Source organism: Pomacea canaliculata, linkage group LG2 (assembly GCF_003073045.1).
Source record: "Pomacea canaliculata isolate SZHN2017 linkage group LG2, ASM307304v1, whole genome shotgun sequence".
NCBI lineage: Eukaryota > Metazoa > Mollusca > Gastropoda > Architaenioglossa > Ampullariidae > Pomacea > Pomacea canaliculata.
Genome location: NC_037591.1, coordinates 12,944,718 through 12,964,409, shown reverse-complemented (window position 1 = coordinate 12,964,409; position 19,692 = coordinate 12,944,718). Strand labels below are relative to the sequence as shown.

The 19,692-nt window shown below is 43.8% G+C and overlaps 1 protein-coding gene across 1 annotated transcript in view; it reads left to right on the top strand.

Moving 5' to 3' along the window:
• The first annotated feature begins 1,049 nt into the window (after window positions 1–1,049).
• Window positions 1,050–19,692, top strand: part of LOC112557947 (bromodomain adjacent to zinc finger domain protein 2B-like) — a 69,664-nt gene continuing 51,021 nt past the window's right edge. Inside the window, 2 exon segments of the mRNA XM_025228112.1 lie at window positions 1,050–1,401; window positions 10,604–10,666. The gene's annotated coding sequence lies outside the window, so the exon portion shown is untranslated.

Below are 19,692 nucleotides of genomic sequence, written 5' to 3'. Positions count from 1 at the left end.
ACCAAAATAAACTGCTCATATTTTTACTTGACAAAAACGGTAATAGGCGCATGGATGCTCTTTAAACCCCCACCACATCTCTCCCCCGCGATAAATGCAAGTACAAGGCTTCATTTGAGTGACAAATTTATGTTTCCTCCATCACACATCTGCATCCCTTCCGAGGTTAAATCTTCCTTAATTCCCTCATTAGAAACACTGGCAGTCATTTGTTGTGCGTAAGGTCAAACTGACTGCCAGTCTTCTTATTGCTGTACACAGAGGCACACACACAAGCAGCGATGATAAAAAGTAAAATATTTTGTTAGTCAAATGTCATGTGATGCAATTGAAATGCTGACGGAAATGCATATATTGTACGCAATTAGCGTCTCTGGGTTTGCTCCTACGCTTTAAAAAAAAAACAAACAAACAAACACAGGAAACGAAATTTTAAGCGTTTAGAGAATAGGATAATTCATGGTTACAGAGGAACAGGTCAAGTGTAACTCTTCTCTCTCACACACACAAAAATTTACTACTGACTGTACGTATCACCTTGCAATAACACTTACGACCGATAAGTAACACATTCATGACGTGCGTCAGGCCCCTGTACTGCAGGAAGAACACGATCTCGAACGATCGAGAGAATACACGATACAATGCCTCCTTACAAGCCGAAGGACGTATCCGTACGCCAATTTCATGCCGACATATAAAACTCGTTAGACAAGGAATAAATATGGCGCCTTGACTAATCTTGACACCCCTAAATATTATGATGGACTCGACCAACACGCTGGCCGAAGCGAGACGCTTGTTCGACACTGCGGCCTAATTTTCCCTGCGAGCGTGCGGTATCCACAGCGTATCTGATACACAAGTAGCAGTTGATTACTCGTCGAGACGCCAGCCTGCAATGCTGTTTTGCTGCTATCCCATGCCCTTTGCACGTCCAGCAGCCTTTTAGCCGTCCATCGCCATGCAAACCTCCCCCCTCACCAGCATTTATATAGGTCAAATCAGATCATAAACACAAGTTTCCACCATAGCTTTTTCCGACAGCAATCAACAGGATGTACAAAGATTGTCTTTGAATAGTCAAGGTCGTGGTTAGAAGGCAAACGCATTTTATCAAACATGACGATACGATGGAAATAAAAGCTTTGGAGAGCGGGATTAGAAAATGGATGTAATGTTTTAAAGATACGGGATTGAGGACTGGATGGGTGGAGGAGATAGAGAAAAACGTATGATGCGACAAGGGGGGGAAACGTCTTCAAATGTGAGAGAAGAGCACACTGCATTGTTTGCTATGCTGTGTGACGTCACGACTCTTGCCACATGCGCTCAACCCTAAAACCTGACTGAATCCACTCCATTTTCCTAGGAAAAGCAGAAGCGGCCTCGACAGCGCAGGTTTGCCCAAATTTTGCTTATTTTCTTGCCAGTTTTTTACTCAAAAGTTGCAGCAAATGCCAGGTTATTGCTTGTGGGGTCGGGAACTCCCGAAAGCCGGGTATTTTGATGTGTTGTTCAATCGTATAAATAGCGTTATTTTCAGCGTTTACTTTGTCTTCAATCCTATAGATTTGACGAGTCACCCAAGAATGGTCGTTTTTGGCAAATAACTCACGATTTTGAACATCTTGAGTGAAAATATCATGCAGAAGTCAAGCCAGGGGTCTAACGGATCGCTTGATGCACAGGTTGATGTTGTTAGAGAGCTCAACGCGCCGTAGTTTGAAGAAAATTTTGTAGATCGCTTGTCATCTTCTCACTGGTGTGGTGGCTCGCTGGTATTGACCATTATATTCCTGCTCGCGCTCCAGCCATTTTATCTCCCGACATATTTATTTCGCGTTCAGCCAGCCCAGATCTCGGAGGAGCTTGTCGGAGGGGTATGTCACGATTTGACAATCTTTACCTGCCTTTTCCTCCCAAACCACGTGCGTTTGTTGTCATTTTTTACCGGGATATTTTGCCTTAAGGTTTGGAATGCTTTGATGTGATTGTTAAGTTGGTTTTGACAGTTGTTATAGTGACAATTTGCAGGGAATTTGGGCACGACCAGAGTGATACAGAACTTGTTTGTTCTTATATTTGTTGTAGGACAGATGTTTGGCAGTCACGACTTTTAAGATAGGTGGGATAGTATGTACTTTGCAGACATTTCTGTATTATAAAGAGTGTATTGTGTCTGGTTTCAGACGTTTTCGGTTCTGTTCATGTAATTTCATTTCGAATTGTCATATTCACAGTACCTTTGATTATTTTAGTGGAATGTTTAGCTGTGTTCCCCTTCCTTTTCCCAGTTATTTTCTAAGTAGTATTGTTACCTGTTCAGGTGAGGGGACAAGGAAATCTTAAGAGATAGCCTTTGCCTCAAATATTTGCAGGGGTTATGCTGAGTATATGAAATACTTTTTATTGACACTTTTTACTTAAAATTGTTAACTTTGGCATCTATATTGCATTAATCATTCCAGCTTTGGACTCTCATCACTGTTGGTCTTAAGTAAAAACTATAGTACTGCCTTGGGTATAGTGGTATGGAGTATGTCATGGTGCAACATGTGGCTAATTACAAATAAGCGAAAGATGATGTATGATGGAAAATATACTTTTGTTCTTGAGACTACCCTCTTTTAAAAGATTCCTCTATTAATGGTATTGAACCATAACAAGCCTTTGACTAGCCCCTTTATACCTATAGCATTCATATTATGATACAAGATGTTTAAGAATTCATGTCTGTGGTATGGTGATATATAAAACACACTAATGCAATTAATGGTTTCATTTATTTAGAAGAAGCTTAGAGAAATAAGCTTAGCATAATTTTTGACTGCATATTGACAAAGTCTGAACTTAAATACCTTAGTAAAATAGAGGTAGATATCCAGATATACTTATATGTTCATTGTTGCTGCAGTTAGCATACTTTCATCTTTCCTAGTGTTAACAAATGTGAATGCTTCTATTTTAATTATAAAGTATTATTGTTTATGAGTGAAAGAATTGCTTTTTTCTTGGCAACAAACGTGTATATATATATTGGTTATTATGATTCTGTAATATGGCAACTGCCATTTATTGACATGACACCAAAAGAGGCTTTTCCTAAGCTTTGAGAGATTTACACTTTCAAAGCTGAAGGTCACTAATATCAATATTTGTATCTGCTTATAAGCTTGTTAAATTATCATTAATGACTAGCCTGAAATATGCTCTATTCTTTAATTTCCTAGTGGAAATATTAGCATGAGATTGCCACTCAGCTTTCATGTCACAGGTTACTAGTGTAAAATTCAGACTGTGCCTCTACGATTCCTAAACGTTTGTTCAGAATATTTTACTTGTGACCAGTCAGAAGAAGTCATGACTAGTCGCTAGTCCATGTTCAATAGTCTGCCATGTTTGGCTAGCTTGCTTCTCTAGACTATTAACACACACTTGAGCGTCCCTGCCCTTCCATTCTATCATACTTGCATTGTCTTAACATTATTTTATAGCAACACTGAGGTGTTTACAGCAAATGTCTTGAACTTATTATATTTTCTGGTTATTACCTCTGCTATACAAGACTTGATAGCTTTTATTTTGTTAGCATGTTGATATATCTTTTGTGAAAGTTATGGGTTATGACTGTTCTTATAACTGGTCTTCTTTTCACCTGTGACTAATGATTCATCTTATTTGCTTGTTCATCATACTGTTACTGTCTTGAGCATGGGATTTTCAGCATATTCACTTTAAAATATCTCATTTCTTCAATAGCTGTTTATTTTTAACTTTTTTGAATAACATGAAGTGATTATTTGGGTCAATATATTTAAGATTCTCTGGCTTGTAATTTTTGTTTCTGTTGTTGGTAAATATGCTTCCCAGTAATATTATATAGGGTGCTTCGGGTATTTTGAGTTTATGTGCAGACTATCTTTTTTTCAAATGAGTTTATTTTTGAAAATCTTTATAAAAATTTTGATAAAAGTTATATGTGTAGGTGTATGATAGAATTAAAGGAGTTATAGTTGCAGAAATGATCACAGCATTACTATGATTTCAAGGAGCTTACACAGAAAAGAAAGGATACCTGTCTCTTCTTGTTGTTTCATATGTGGCTTCTCATTTCTGCACCTGTCTCATGTTAGTGTGTTATGCAGGACTTAACAATGGCATGCCTTTTCCTTTATGACTAAGTCTTTTTTTTCTTTCTCTCTCTCCCTGTTTTGGTCTGCTTTTAGCAACGTTTGTCAAGCAAGACTTCTTGACAGTTGTGTCATGTTCAAACTTGACTGACCTACTTCAACAACAGGTGTCAGGATATCTCCTCTGACTTCATTAACTTTCATGTGAAGAACAAACAAGGCATAATAAGGAAACACATTTTGCATTTCTGACCCTCCTTTCTTTTCCACAACATGAATCTCTTACTTTCCCCTCCTACAATCTTTTCTCTCTCCAAATGATTCTAATACAGCAGTGTCAGATCAGCCATTATTATTGATTTATTTTGAACCAAGATAGTTGAGACATCTTTATTGATTATATATAACAGTGGTCATCAGTGGGTTTTTCAAAGCGGGGGAAGGGTGAGGTGTGTACTTAGCAGGAACTCTAACCTTAGTGAAACCCGGCTCCTGAGCCAAATGAACAAAAGGAGTATGAAAGAAGGTGGTGTGTGTGTGGGTAGGGGGGACAAGCTGCACCACCTGGCAAAGGGTAGACACGTTTGTGAGTGCGTGCAACAGTGGCTGTTCGGAACATCATTAAAGGTGTACCGTTTGCTTTGTAGTCGGGGAAAGTTTGTGTGTGAGAAGTGTAAGTAGGATGGCAGTACGGTGCCACGGTCAGAGTAGGTTTGTACGATCTTAGGTTTGAATGAGCATCGTCGAACGGAACCAGAGCGGGACCGCCCGACCGGCGGTGGACAGGGCTCTAAAGATGCGACCCACACCACCATCGCATCTCACTCCCAAGATCCGCGCGCGATCCATGGCGGCCGTTGCTGTGGTCGAGACAGGTGCAGGTGGTGCGTCGAGCTGTTGTGAGGCTAGCCGCGGTTCGCACAAAAACAGCACTTACGCAGTACCGGTTGAAGGTCCGCGAGTGCGTGTGCTGTGTGTAGCACGCGTGTCATGCCCTGGCGCAGGGTGTGTTTTCAAGGGGAGCGAACCTCACTTACCTTTTTTTCTCCCTCCTCCCCACACCTTTGTGACACGCCAGTGGGGCCAGGAAAAAGTGTGCACACTGACGTTAGGATATTATGGGCTTGGCAGATGGCCTAGAGGTGCTTACAGATGTGACCTCTCGGGGAAAACGTCGATGCTGCCGTTTTGCCAGAGCGCGGGTTTTCCCTTCTCGTTCATCTTACCCCCTCACCCCCTGCTCCTTATCATCCATCTCACAATATCCTCCCGTGTCGGTACAATGCTTGGGATATTTTAAAAAACACCTGTAGCCACAAAACAGAGTACACGTCAAGATGTATGGACCATTTTATTACGTACATTACGAGCGAGGAGAAAGTGGGTGTGTACCAATACATTATGTCGAGCGCAGTTTGGCGGAACCAGGAGAACTGGAACGCATTCATGCAGTCATTTTCACACTCATTCAGTCATCTGGAGTGGAATATTTTCACGGGAATAACAAGTTTCGGACGAACTGCGTTACCTGCACACCTCATGCTATCTTTGCGTTATCTTACCTGCACTATAATATAAACCCCCACGACACATTTAATACTCTCCGCTCTCGTTTTCTCGCTCATGTTCACTGTTCTGGAGTCAGAGAAACACACAACAGCGTTGAAGAGTGCTTCGATCTTTTTGTGTTTGCTTAGTTTGGGCGTAGGAACAGCTGGCATTTTCAAACGTTTGAAGCGGCTACAGGCTGTGGCGACGCTCTTGCTGGAGACGACAACAACACGGATGGCAAGTCGAAGGCGTCTTTGTCAAGGGGAGCAGCAAATCCTGTCGGAAGTTTTGTGCAGGCTGAACCAGACTCCTGGACATCGTGTTGCGGAGGGAGAGAGAAATTGGCTGCTCATACACTCGTGCAGCTACAGGGCGTGGACAATTTATGACACATGCCCCTCTAGCGGCTTGTTTGTCCAGAGATTTTGGGGTCCCTTGTGTTCCTGAGTTTTGCCAACCGCCGACTACCCGACGTTAGCGTCATCATCATTTTCACTGTGTTATTTTACATTGAATAACCTTTACAAACGCTTAAATCATAATAATGTTCATTTTGATTTTGGTACTTATTCTGACTGTACACCCAAACCTTAAAAAGAAAATGTTAGGATATTTTTATGTTGTTCGTGGTACGGAATAGGAATAGATTGGCATGCCACACGCCAAAACCCATGACATTAAGTTGTTTAGTTTTTTAAAGTGCAGCTCTGAAGATAAATGGTACATGGACTAGCCCAGGCAGTGGATGACTTGTGTAAGTACTGCGCTTTGAGTGCTTAAATTAGAACGCGCTTGGTGTGTAGCCGTGGTCACGTGACGCATTGTATGTTGACTCGTGTCACAGTTTCGGTGTCTGGCAGACATAAACACTGTCACCGTATCAGCCTCGTCAACTAAGACACAAGCGCGGAGTTCAAAAGAGAGGCATAGTTTGTCGTCAAGAGGAAGTACACAGAGTAAACCGCGCAGTGTGTGATGAGATAAGAGTTCGTTCTCAACAGTTCCTCCAGCAGTTGACAAAGTCGTCTGTGATTTCATCTGTTGATGGGTACAGCTGTAACAGGCAATCTTCTCACACGCACAAACAGTATTTTTGTTTTCTGTTTACCGTTTCGGGGGATGGGATCCATAAACAATAGAGAAGAAATTGCCGCACTGTTATACTAGGTAAGCAGTAAAATTAAGAGATGTAACGATTCAGTCACCTTTTAATAAATTCTTAATGAAAGCAAGATTTTTTTGTAGACTGAACAGGTGCTGAATAAAGGATGAAGCATGTGTTTTCTGTGGAGACTGCAACAAATAAAGCAAATTGGGACTGGAAAAGCAATATTTTTTATGAAACTGACGTGAATCAACATGCTTAGGAACCACCTGGTTCCTGGACACATGCCCCTCTAGATCCATAGATTGTTCTTCCCTAGTCTTTATATAATCACAAAACTGTTGGCAATTTTTGGAGAATGAGCAAGGACGTCTACTTTGCTAGTGATCTCTCTCTAGAGTAACTCATTTAGGCAGTTTCATAATGTTCAAAATGATAAGAAAATAAATATTCGTGACACTTTTTTTCCTGTTACACAAATACCAAAAGGATCAGATGAAGTAAAAAATTTTTCTATTTCATCTCGCCATCATGAAGAGACCTTTATTCTTTGTTTCACCGTATTTGAAGGTCAAAATGTTACTAAAATGGATTGTATAATGTTGCACTGATAACAGAGCAATCTTCTTCTTTTTTTTTAGCATAACCAAGGCACACAGTTTTAATTTTTAAATTTTCTTTGTATGAAAATGATGGCATTTTCTCTATATGTTGTGCAGGGATGTATTTGGGTTCACATAGGGACCATTCTTGGCTATACTATCACTTTTTTTTTAATGAAAATAAAAGGTAATGATAAGAGGAATGGGATGAAAACTGTGGCTTTAAAATTGGAAACGACTTCAGGAAACAAATGTACTTCTAGTTATAAGACTAATAGATGAGGTGCTTGCAACTTGCAATAGTAACTGGCAAGTCATCTTCTGGCACTTAAATTTTTTTTAAGATGCTGACTAGAATCAGAGCATGATAAATCAAGACACTGATATTTTCCAGCGACCATAAATTTTTGAGCCATAGCTCTCATCTGCACCAAGTAAAATCATGGTGTCAGAGAACGTCTGTATGATCCCATTGTCCACAGGCTGTGGGCTATCACATCTACACAGCAGCCAGAATTTATCCTTTGGTGAGAGGGGTAGCTTGGACGATTTAATTAAAGAGAAAACATGGAGCTGAATACATAACATCTGCTAGGGAGCCGAGATTGAAGCTAAAGAAAGAGTTAAGTCACTGAATGCAGCATTTCCTGGCAGCATGACTGCATGGGTCCGATGATGTTGCCAGCATTCATAATCCACACATCAGAAAATTGCAGAAGGGGAGTTGGGAGTTGGTTATCTTATTTGCGTAGTCCCAGTACCAGTAGAGCTAGCTGTCTGCCGCAAGCAGTGAAATATCATTAACAATAAATATATTCTTCAACAAGATATATGTGCATTTGGTGAAGATGTGCCTTGGCTGTGGTTCAGAGCAATGTGCCCTGACTGACAAGGGATCGCAAGATTTCCTGTCGCCCACCAAGTTCCATTGCAGCTGCTTGCTAATCCCACTGTACAGATATCACAATACCATAATCAATAAACTGGAGATGCCTCTTGCTCAAAAGGCAGAGGTGTTCTGAGAGTGCTGGCAGGGGAAAAAAATTCCTGCAAAGGAGAAGAACAGGCTATAGATGAAGTTCTTTGAGGATTGGGCTTCAGTCTGCTCTTTCTAGGTCTGACTTAAATAGGTGACCAGTGACATCCCTCAACATTAACTTTTTCTTGTCATATATACAAACCCTTGTGTTGCAAAAAGTTTCAGTTATCGAGAGCTACATGGTAAACTTTTTTTTTTTTGGTCACGTGCTGTCATTTTGTGATGCATATTGCAGAGGCCACAAGGAAACTAGGCATGAGATACCCCTTGTTGCCTCTTCTCTGAATGCTATATTAAGTGTACAATGGTAACATTGTGCATCAACTTCCAAACTACAGACCTGTTAGAAGCCATATTGCAGGAGAGTAGTTTTGAGCGCTGTATCATTAAAACTGCATTTTTTTAAATAAAAAAAAGCCCGGGTTTGAGTGCACCGCATGGCAGGTGACGTGTGCCCACGGTCGAGCAGATGGATATAACAGTGTGCGAGAGGGTCAGGCATAAAAGAACTGAAGTGCCGGAAATCGAAAGCGTGTTCTTTCTTTCTTTTTCTTTCCTTCTGTTCTTTTTCTTTCACTCTTTCTTGTTTCTTTTTTCAACGAATGCTTGTTGCGGGTGTCAGTATGAAGTTAATCACATCGCATTAGAGCATGAAAGAGATCAGAGACGCCAGTCGTAGGCGAAAAAAGAAACGTTTTACACAACTTTGGGAAGGAAGGAGAAAAGAGAAAGAGGGAGAGTGATAGTGGATGACTGAAGATCAGAGGTACCAATACCGGCGGGGAAAAAAAAGAAGCAAGGGGAGATGGCCTTGCATGTTCATTCAGCCATCGAACAGCGTTCAAAAAGAAAATAATGAGGCTGTTTTCGAACGGGGAATCGAAAACCCATTTGCAAAGAAGTGAGTGAGAAGGCGAATACAAGGCCTTTTATACAGACTACATATATGTCAAATTATATATTGTAGCTGTGAAGCAAGGCATTATGTGGGGCACTCGTGTGCTATAGGCCATAATGTATTATAATTCATTTTGTCTATGTTCAGGTTGCTAACATATCGCGCTGATTTATTCATATACCCCAGAGGAGATGCATGAACTAAAAGAGCACTTTGCAAAAAATAGTATGGAGATGAGTAAACACACCGTGGGTTGAAAATCATCCATAAATTGATTGCAGCCAGACTTGCCTAATTCCTTAAGCTGTTGTATGCTTTCAACCAACCTGTTATTAAATTGGTTTCAAGTTACAGCAGTACGATTAATATTTGTTTTACCTTTCTTTTTATTTATTGAAGAATGATCATAGCACAAAGATCACAACATTTTCATTGGTTGTAAAACTGACACATTCTTGCAGTGTCTTTAGTGCCTCTGTACATGAAAAACAGATAAATTTTTAAGTAAAGGATATAAAGAATAACAAAGATGATATAAAAATATGTGGAATTATATCTACTGAAAAGCAAGATTTAAAAATAGGGTTAAGGAATTGATGATACAGATTTTCACAACCAGCTCTGTTTTATTATTATTTCTCCTTTTATTTCCTTCGTTCTCTCCACGCAAATGTAAATAACCTTTAGCTCTATTTTGACTATTTTTCCTGTCTTCTTTCTCGCTTTTCCCCTGAGTGCAGTGACAGAACTGATCGGAATGTTATTCAACTTAAGGATCATAAGCGTCAACAGGAAAGTGAAATGCGTTAACTTTGTGCTAGTGCTGACATTTTGTTGTGCATGGGTTGTGGTGGAAACGCTGTTGTAATGTCAAAATAAAACTTTACTGTAGGGCTTTCAGGGGTCATGTTAGCACAGAGAGCAGCTGGATGTTCTTCTCCATACTGGATGTTGATGTGTTTTCATCTTTCTTTCTGCTGGAAGAAAAGTGTCTGCATGTGTGTGCACTTGACAGACATACCATCTTATCCTTTTTCATCATAGACGATGTATTGTCTCTTTTTCTTATTGATTGAATCATATTGAAACTAAAGCTTTATAATGCTGCCCTTTAATGACATGGATAGTTTCCTGTATCTGGTTTATAACTCCACACATAAAATGCTTCACATGCAGTAGCTAAGATATTGATATTTTTAACTGTTTAAATTTTATTGTTTAATAATTAAGAACAAACCCAGAATTTTCTGACATTTTTTCCCTGTCTGATTGCAGATTGGATTACTGAAATGGATGTTCTTTGATTTGTTAGTGGCATTGAGAATATGGACTTTTGAGGTAAGTTGATTTGTTTTTCATTAATATTAGATTTAGTAAATTGGAATTATTATTACATTTCTTAAAAAGGAAAGGTCATAACCTTAAGAAATCAGCTGGCTGATATAAATGCTCAGTTAGCGGTCGTGGTGGGTGGGTGGATGGGGCAGGGGATGTAGAGATCACTTGCATTGAGAGAAGCAACATCATAGTAAAAACATGTTGCAAGGCTTGCATGCCCCCAGGTGGGTTATTGGACTTGAATCCCTTTGAACAATGATGCAGCTGACGCCAATGTCTTCTTCTTTGCTGCTGGGGAGATATGGATGAGCTATCTTTTTTAGTTCTTTTTTTCAGGGGGAAGGGGGAGTTAAAACTTTTCAGGTTTAATAATTTTCTATTTAAAAATAGACCGCTTAGAGAGGGAAACTCGGTGTCTCGAATCTGCTGGGGATGGTAAGTAGTTTACGCACCAAAATTATGGGCTTTCTTCATTTTGCTGGCGAAAAACTGTTGGATAACTTTCAGAATTGAATGCAGATGTTTACCAAACGTTAGCCCGTGGAGTTGAGTACAAGAATGAGGATGATGATGATGAGACGAGATGTGTAGGGGAGACCGCATGAAGCTTGTTTTTACTGGAAGCATAACGTAGAAGATCATGAAGTGGGTTGGAGGCGCATAATAGGGAAACCGCCACTATTTCTTTTCGCAGTTTTAAGTATGGCATGCAGAATATCGTCTGCAGCCAGCCACCTGTATTACAGTTGTGATCATCCTTCAGGTTTCGCTAGGTATTAATATTATTTGGTGAAAGGTTTTTTTTTTTTAATATATATGTGGGCTGTAACACTTTAGGAAGTAGTGGTGGTGGTGCCTTAAAAATAAGCACGTTTTCTTCCACGTGCATGTCGTCTCTAAACCCATACCCCCCGCACCGTGCAACAATCGATTCTGTGCTCCCCATCCTCGCCATCTCCACCATGGAAATGTAAGGCTAGAGACCGCTAACCCTTTCATTGAGTAGACCCGCAGGCTCCTTTGCAACGCGAGCAGCAACAGCGTTGACGGTATGCCGGGACATCATTTACATCATCTGCGTCAGTATTTTTAAATGTCAAAAGCAAATGTCAGTACAAAGTATTTAGATGCACGTGGTGAAAAATTAAAAACAAAAACAAAATGCAAAGACGAACGTGAAAGTGGTGTAAAATTAAAGATAGCATCCGTGACGTGTGTTCAGTCTTATGACTTCGCAGCTTCAGTGCTTTAAAAAAATGACACATCCTACTTACCTGAAAAAAGAACAATATATATATTTTTAGAGTATGGCATTGATTTTTTTGTTTGCGTGTGGGACTGAGGTGGTCTCATGGTTGCGACAACAGCCAGTTGCAGTGGTCGCTGAGCATTCCAGACCGCCTCTGACTGCTAGCCAATCAGGGGAAGAGGCTTGAGAAGAAAAAAAGAGATGTGGAGTGGGGAGGGAATAAGTTTGATGTAGTACAGAGTACACAAATAAGGTGGATACAGAGGATGTATTGGATTTCAAATGAAGATGAACGGTCCAGCGCCATTGATTTGAATACCTGCGATTTTCACGAGGAAGTCGAAGCTGCGTGCATGGAGTGGCGTACCTACTTCTACATGCTATCATCTCCAGGTACATGCGTGGCCACCCCAGTGTCCGAAGAGCCTTTCTCTGCCGTGTACAGGTTGACGAATATGTGACGGCCAGAAGGCTGTTTTGAAAAGATCATCGTGTAAAGACTGTTCCCAAGCTTTTTAAAACGTTCGTTTCTATTTGTTAGGTTAAAAATGAAAAACAGTGTCACATATTCGATTAAGAAGGTCCAGTACATGAGCCCATGTCCACATATCTAAATCCCAGTTCTAATTTGTTTTGAATCCCTGTTTCATTTATCTGAATCCTGGTCCTACATACTGCAAAGTATTTAGAAAAAATAAAAAGCAGCAAGGACCAATGTTCCACACGTAGTAGCTGATTGGACGCATGTGGATGTAGCGCCATGGCCCCAAACTTCTGATGATCGAATCCCAGGCACGAGCTGAGAGGGACCTAGCAATGGACCGGAAGTTGAAGAGTGTTCAAAGAGCAGACCTGATCAGAGGTCAGCAGATAATCTAGTGGTCCTCCGCTCTCTGCCTCATCTCTTTATGTTTGTTTTACAACTTCAGTCTCTGACGAAGGTGGGAAGGGAGGGGTAGAGAGAACCCGGGGACATCGACGGACAGTATCTCCTCTTTGTGTCAGGTTTATAACTTCGGCCTTTGGCAGTGAGTGTAGAGGGAGGGAGAGGCCCAGCTACACATCGACGAACGGTAGAGGTACCTCGGAAGTAGTTGCCCTAAATATAACCCTGAAATATATGTTCTGTATTTTATTATGTGATAGTGAACATGAACGTGTATTGTAGAAGGGGGATTGGGTTAGCAGCCGCGTAAACTCGCCTGTTCGTTAATCACGCCAGTTCGCAACCCCTGATTAACGACGACGAATGAGTGTTCCATCCTCAGTAGTTCATTGCTTTTTTTTTTTTCCTTCTGGTTTTGGAAAGGCCGCAGCTATAGCGAGTGGCACCGGCGAAGCTTATTCTGGTGTTTGCATATTTTAAGACACTTTCTCCTGGTATCTGCTTCTAGGCTTCCTCCCCTTGACCAGAGAAATGAGGTCCCCCTTCCCCGAGTCCAGACCATTCAAACCAAACGCTTCTTCTCAACAGATTTTCCCACTCCTTCCTTTCCGAGGAAGGTCGAGGGTGGTTCTGAAGAAATTTTTTTTTTTTTTTGGTAGCGTGCATGCCAGTAGCACATCTTTCTTTTTTGATGGGAGAATTTTGTTTCATTTTATTTTTTTGTAAATTGACTTCGTCAAGTGACGCTGGAATTATTTTTTTTTTAACGTGAAAGGAAGTGACAGTCGTGCTGTGCAGAACCTCAGCCATAGAGTGAGTGAGCGTGTTCCAGCAAGCTTTGTGTGGTACTGGCTTTGCTTCCGGGCCATTAAAAAAAGGTATAATGCCCATGTTAGGACAGGACTTCGATGCTTTGTCGACTGATTTATTACCGCGTTGTAAGAAAAAAAAAAATCGGTTAAATGTCAAAGCAAAGAAAAAAAGGAGAGTTGGGGGAAATGTGTGACGGCCTATATGCCGAAAACTGTGTGTGTGGCGGTGGGTGGGTCACGGTGTGGGTCGTTCGATGTCAGCAGCGATTTGTAGGTGTTCGCGGTAAATACAGTTCTTTATTGCGTGCTGGCCGAATCCGATCGCTCAAGGCAAGGCACGGAGTCAGAAATGTGGGACGAGAAGAGGCAGGTATACAGGAGAGAGAGAGAACCCTGGCAAGGAATCGCAGCATCGAGTTTGTAGGGTAGGGACCTGGGAGATACCTTGTCGGTATGTCATACCTGGTACTCTTACCCCCTCAAACCACCCTTTCTTCCTTGTCATCGGTTGAAAAGGAAAGAGAAACTTCGCGAAAAAGCACTTAGAATTGTTATCTAATCGATTGCTGTGTGAGTCGAACTTGTGGACTAGCCTGTGGCGATACATCAAGCCGTCTCTTGCAGTCTTCGTCGCGTTTGCCGTAGTCTGGTGGGCGTTCCAGTGGGTCAGACCGCATCCGCGACTTGTCGGAGACTTGTGCAGTCTTAGCATCTCCTGTCTTGGTTTGAAACAATTTAAGTGACTTCTGCCTGCTAACAATGCCCACGGGAGAAGCAAGAGGAAATTGATGAAAGTGCACGAGGGGTGGAGGGGGAGGGAGAAGGCTATGGAAGGGCAGGAAACAAAGACAGGGTGTCTGGAGATGGTGCTGCTGCGGCGCCATAGACTGCTAGTGCCAGCTCCGACTGGGAACCCTGCCATAAAACGCGCTTTTGCCTCTTCAGAAGATTGCTAGAATATGGGCCAGAGATGGTGAGTGCAGGGGAATTTCTACCAGCTAGTTCACCAAGCCATGTTTTTTTAAAAAAAAAAAATTGTGCTCAAGTGGATGGTAGGGGGAGGACAACGTTTTTTTGCTTAAGAAACCCTCCATCAGCGTCTCAAATATTCAGACCACTGTCTTATTAATGGCTCTGTTTGACTCTCACGGACACCCCACCCTTTCAACACCCCTTCCACAATGTCACATCATTGATGTGCCCGATGTATGCGGAGTTGCATTTCCAACAGTGAATGGATACGTATGTATGTGATACCCCGTTTTGTAACGGGGCCGAGACACCAGCAAGATTCAGACACCCGAGATGAGCAGCCGCCTTAGCTGCAGTGTCATGAACTCATACTTCCTGGGAGATTTACTAGAGAAACTTATTTGGAAGCAAAAAGGACGTCCTGAAACTGGCCCTGAAAATGATCGGAAAGAAGCTGAGAGAATGTTCGGAAGACGGAGGGAAGAGGGTCTGCTTTCATACTAACCGTAGTACCAAGTAAAGAAATAAATGTGCGCATAATTGTGAATTTTGTGTGTGTGAGAGAGAGAGAGAAGGGTGGGTGGGTAATTAAGCGGTGCGCCTGTGTCATATAAATGATAATGTCATTAATGTCAAAAATAGATAAGATCACATGACAAATTACGGACATAGCTGTCTTCACAAGAGCTTGTCGGTTATTCGACTTGAATTAAGCGCCCTTGCTTCTCCCTCTCTCTCTCTCACACAAACAAAATTCATTCGGTTCAGCAACAAACCACCTTGAAAAAAAATCTTGCTCATTCGTGTTACGGCATCACGGTATGTCTTTCCGAGGACAGAACTGCTGGGATCGATCACGGCAGTTTTTAACGGCGCCATTGGCACCACTATCGCGATGCTAGAGAGCCGGCAGTGCTAGCTACTAAGTTTGTTGCTCTTTTTAAACATTCACCTCTTGTACCGCTTGGCTTGCCAGTCCTTCATGCATTGCCGATCGTATCGTTCTCCCTTCTAGCTGCTCCTACAGGTATGATCGGCCTGCCCGTTGGTTATGGCATTTACGAGAAAGCTGTGTGATGAAGGCGCTCTGGCAGGGCGACCACATGCCAGGAAGGTGCGACGGGGAGCAGGGAGGGAGGTAGGGGTAGATGCTGGTGAACGTGGCATTACTAAGTCGCTGAAGCACGCGCGCAATAAAATGAATCACAGGTTAGAATGCGGCAGATACCGATGAAGAGTGCGTGCGTGTGCGATTTAGTGTGTTCTGTGTTGTGCGTGTTTAACGGAAGCTAGGTGAATGCGAAATTGGGAAGGAGGCGGGGTAGAGGAGGGGGAAGGGGGAGTTTGGGGGCGGTTGTCCGCTATCTCGGTGTCTTGAGAAACCATGAAGCCTGCTGCTAGTTGCAGTGACTTAAACTTGCCTGTCTTTTTAGTGGTCTGTTGTAATTGTTCTAGGCCGGTTGGAGATTGCAAAGCTTGCAAGAGGGGGGAAAAGGCCTGTGCAAAAGGGATGAAATTAATTCTCGTCTGCCCGTCGAATGATTATTGATCGGGAGCCGGGGACCTCCGGCGCCGGACTTTGCAAGCATCAATCGTGGGCACCATCTCCACCCTCCTCTACAACAAACCCACTCTTTTCACCCCTCCCTGTCCCCTTGGGCCTCGCCTACCCCTTCCTCCCTCCCCGCTAATCCCCCCTCTTACTCCCGTCCATCCATTTGGGTGCCTGAGGACCGACCAGGTTTGCAGAGAATTGCGTTACTGTTTATTGGGTTTCGGTGCATAAACCCCGTCACAACGCTTTCTGCCTCTTCCGTCGGTGGGGACGCGTTGCGGCCAGGCCAGCTGTAGCCAAGCACCGAGAGGGCCATTGTTTCTGACCAGTGTGGACGGATTGACCCAGCATGCAATGAGGGGCTTATAGCTCGCCTGTCAGCAAAAGCATGAGCGGAAATGAAGATACGGGCGGAATCGGCATACTGTAAGAGATGATGGAGGTGGAAGACAGAATTTTTAAAGAGCGCGGAATACGAGTCGGACAGACTGGGTTTGGTGGGGCGAGGCCCGAGGCCTGGAGAACAACTCGTTGCCCATTGGTTGCTGAGGTGAATGGACAAACCTGTTTGGACACCTGACAGACACACACAGAGGCAGAGGAGGGGGGTTGTTTGTGGTGGTGGTGCTGGCGATAAAGATGCAGACTTCATGACCTGACAAAGAGGTAACCAGGTATGCTCAGCAGCTTCCTGGACTGACGAAGGGCAGTACTTACTGCCTGTATCAGGCGCCGGGTCAGCAGAAATGCCATGGGATCAGCCGAGAATGCGGGAGGTGCCAGTGAGTGGACATCCATGGTGTCTGCTTTTGTTGTTTTTTGCCTCAGCCCTCCTCCCCCCTCAACTGCTGCTCTTACAGTCCGATGATGTTAGCTCAGACCTGCTCCGTCATCCTGTGGGATGGATCCGTGCCGGACGCGGGCAGAAAGCTAAAGAGCTCAGGTAACCGTTTAGGTCGTTGATGACACCGACGAACCAAGACTGGAGCCATGATGCTCACAGCTGTTGGTGACTTTATTTTGTCGCCATAGGTCACCTGGGTGCTGGAAACCGTATCCACGAACCGGTTAAGCTGTCTCTAAGTTGCTCGGCCTCTCTTGGGTGGGAGGAAAGGTTGGATAGGGGTGGCAGGAGAATTGCTGTTAACATCTGTATCTTTTCGCACTTAGTGACACCCTCTTTAAGCTCAATCAACAGCTGTCTCCGAAGTAGCTTTATATTCAGGAGGCTTCGCGGTGCAGATTAGAGAAAATCTTGATCGGTGTGGTAGTGGTACCAAGGAAGCGAGAGAGCATGTGTATGCGTGTGTGTGTGTGTGCGCGCGCGGGGTGGGGTTCAATAGAGAAACAAGGAACTTTCGTAATGAAAGCTTCTGTAATCTCAGAAGTACGGTTTTAGACTTTACTAATACAGAAGTTCAGAAGCTCTTGACTAGTAATAAAATTTTTTTTTTAACCGGAGCAGCCATACAGAAAAAAGAGGCTTGAAAGTGTGGGAATACGAAACTGCTTTGACACTGCCTGTGGCTGTTACAGAGAAGTTTGAGTACTTCACAAGCTTTTGCTAGTTGATGGTCATCAAGTGAATAGCATAACTAGATTAGTGTGTCGGAAAGCCATCGACGACCTCTCTCCCAGTTATGTGTGTGTGAGAGAGAGATAAGTGATGAGACGTAAACAAACAAATATGGAAGACCGTTCTAAACATTGGAATATTTGAATGGCTTGACATGAACCTACAGTTACTGTAGTATATTCATCAAAATACAGAAGCTCCTCGCAGCGGCAGCGAGGTGATTACTACTAACCAACGCCCTCAGGTATGTCACAGTCGGATCAACCAGAAGGACGATCGGCTCGTGGGCGCTCGACAGAACGACGCCCACTCCGTCCTGTCCTGCAGGTGACACATGCCTCCGTGACGTCACCGCGAGCGCGCGTGCGTATGCCAAAGAGAAAGAGCGAGCGAGGGAGAAATGAGTGGTTTTTCGGGGTGGAGGGAAGTTGCTGATTTTTTTTTCCCCTTGTTCTGATGGTGATCACAAATTAACTGCCTGTGGCAACCTGACGCGGCAGCGATTGTAGTGAAAGTACCAGGTTTCTGGCATTACATGGAAATTTTCAGCGGAATAAAAGGTGGAAGAGGCGGTAGAACAGGTTGAGAGTGCTTGAGCGAGAAGTCTCCCAAACCTGCCGGAAGCCAATTTCAAGACTTTTCCTGCCCAACCGCCCTTTCTTGGCCATACAAGATTCGTGTACGCCAGCGGGTGGGCACAACAGTAGGAATGCATGAACACGACAAGCATATCTACTCAAACAAGTCGGGTCAGAGAAAACCCGGTGTGCTGATCCCACCCCGATTTCTTGCCAGCAAGTCGGATCACAAACTCTAGCTCGCATCGTGTCAAAAAATAATTAAAAACATATTTACTAGTCGACAGGAAAGAGGAACGCTATAGATAAATTTGGAGAGAAAAAAAAAGCATAAACCGGAAAATCTGCTCAAGAACAAAGATACTGTCGCTGAGCGCCTACTTTGGGGTTATTTATAGACGAACCCTGCGTTCCATCAAGGGTTGCTACAGAGAGCAACATGGCGGGCTTCTCTGACTCCACCCGCATCTGTTGTTTCCTTAATAGAATTTTTTTTTTAATGGACTGCCTGCATTCTTAGCTTTTAATACGCCTAGACTGCTGAAAGCTGCAGTGTGTAGCGAGAATGTTGGGCCAGCACACACAATGCACGCGCCTGTGCCCGCATCGGGGAGAAGGCTGAGCCACGGATTTCTGGTTTTTAGGTGCCATCTCCAGGGCGGGGGAAGTTTAAGAGCGAGAGGCCACTGACAAGTTCTTTGGAGTCGCTTGCTGTCTGGAGCCAAGCATAGCGGCGTTCGTGCTGCGAAAGGCTTAGCGGCAAAATGTGTGTTTGTGTGGAGGAAGGAGGGTCTGGGAGTGGAAGCAAGGGGCAGACTTTAATGGACGAAGCAGTGGCCTTAAGGAGAGCGAGCAGCCAGCCAGGCGACAAGAAAGATGAAGGAATTGGATCCAGGTGAAGAAAAGGTCTGGTAAGAGGGAAGTGGCGGGGCAGAGGTGATGTAGCCTGGTATTGGCGGCGGTGCCGTGAAAGATTGGGGGACGGGGGATGCAGGGGTGTGCGTTGAGTTGAAGGATGGCATGCGCTGGACGGCAGATCCATTTTGCTAGCTGCAGTTCACAACCACCACCAATGTTCGACGGTTAACGGAATTGATTAACACGAGGGGGGTTGGTTGTGTGTGTGTGAGAGAGAGAGGGGAGGACCGTGTCTAGAGTGGCAAGGCCGGTCCCGTCTGCCGCCTGCCGGCAGCTTCTTGACTTTGCCGCCGCCATACCGCCAGACGCTGCCGTCCTGCCCTACATCCGCCTGAGTGCCGCCGCCACCGCCGCCGCCGCCGTCGTCGTCATGCACGCAAGACTGGTGGAGCGAGTTCGCCCGCGCGGCATTTGGCGCCGCCCGCGGATGCGGAACGCGGGCCGCGGGCGGCGGTGAAGTGTCAGTATGTCAAGTCCAGA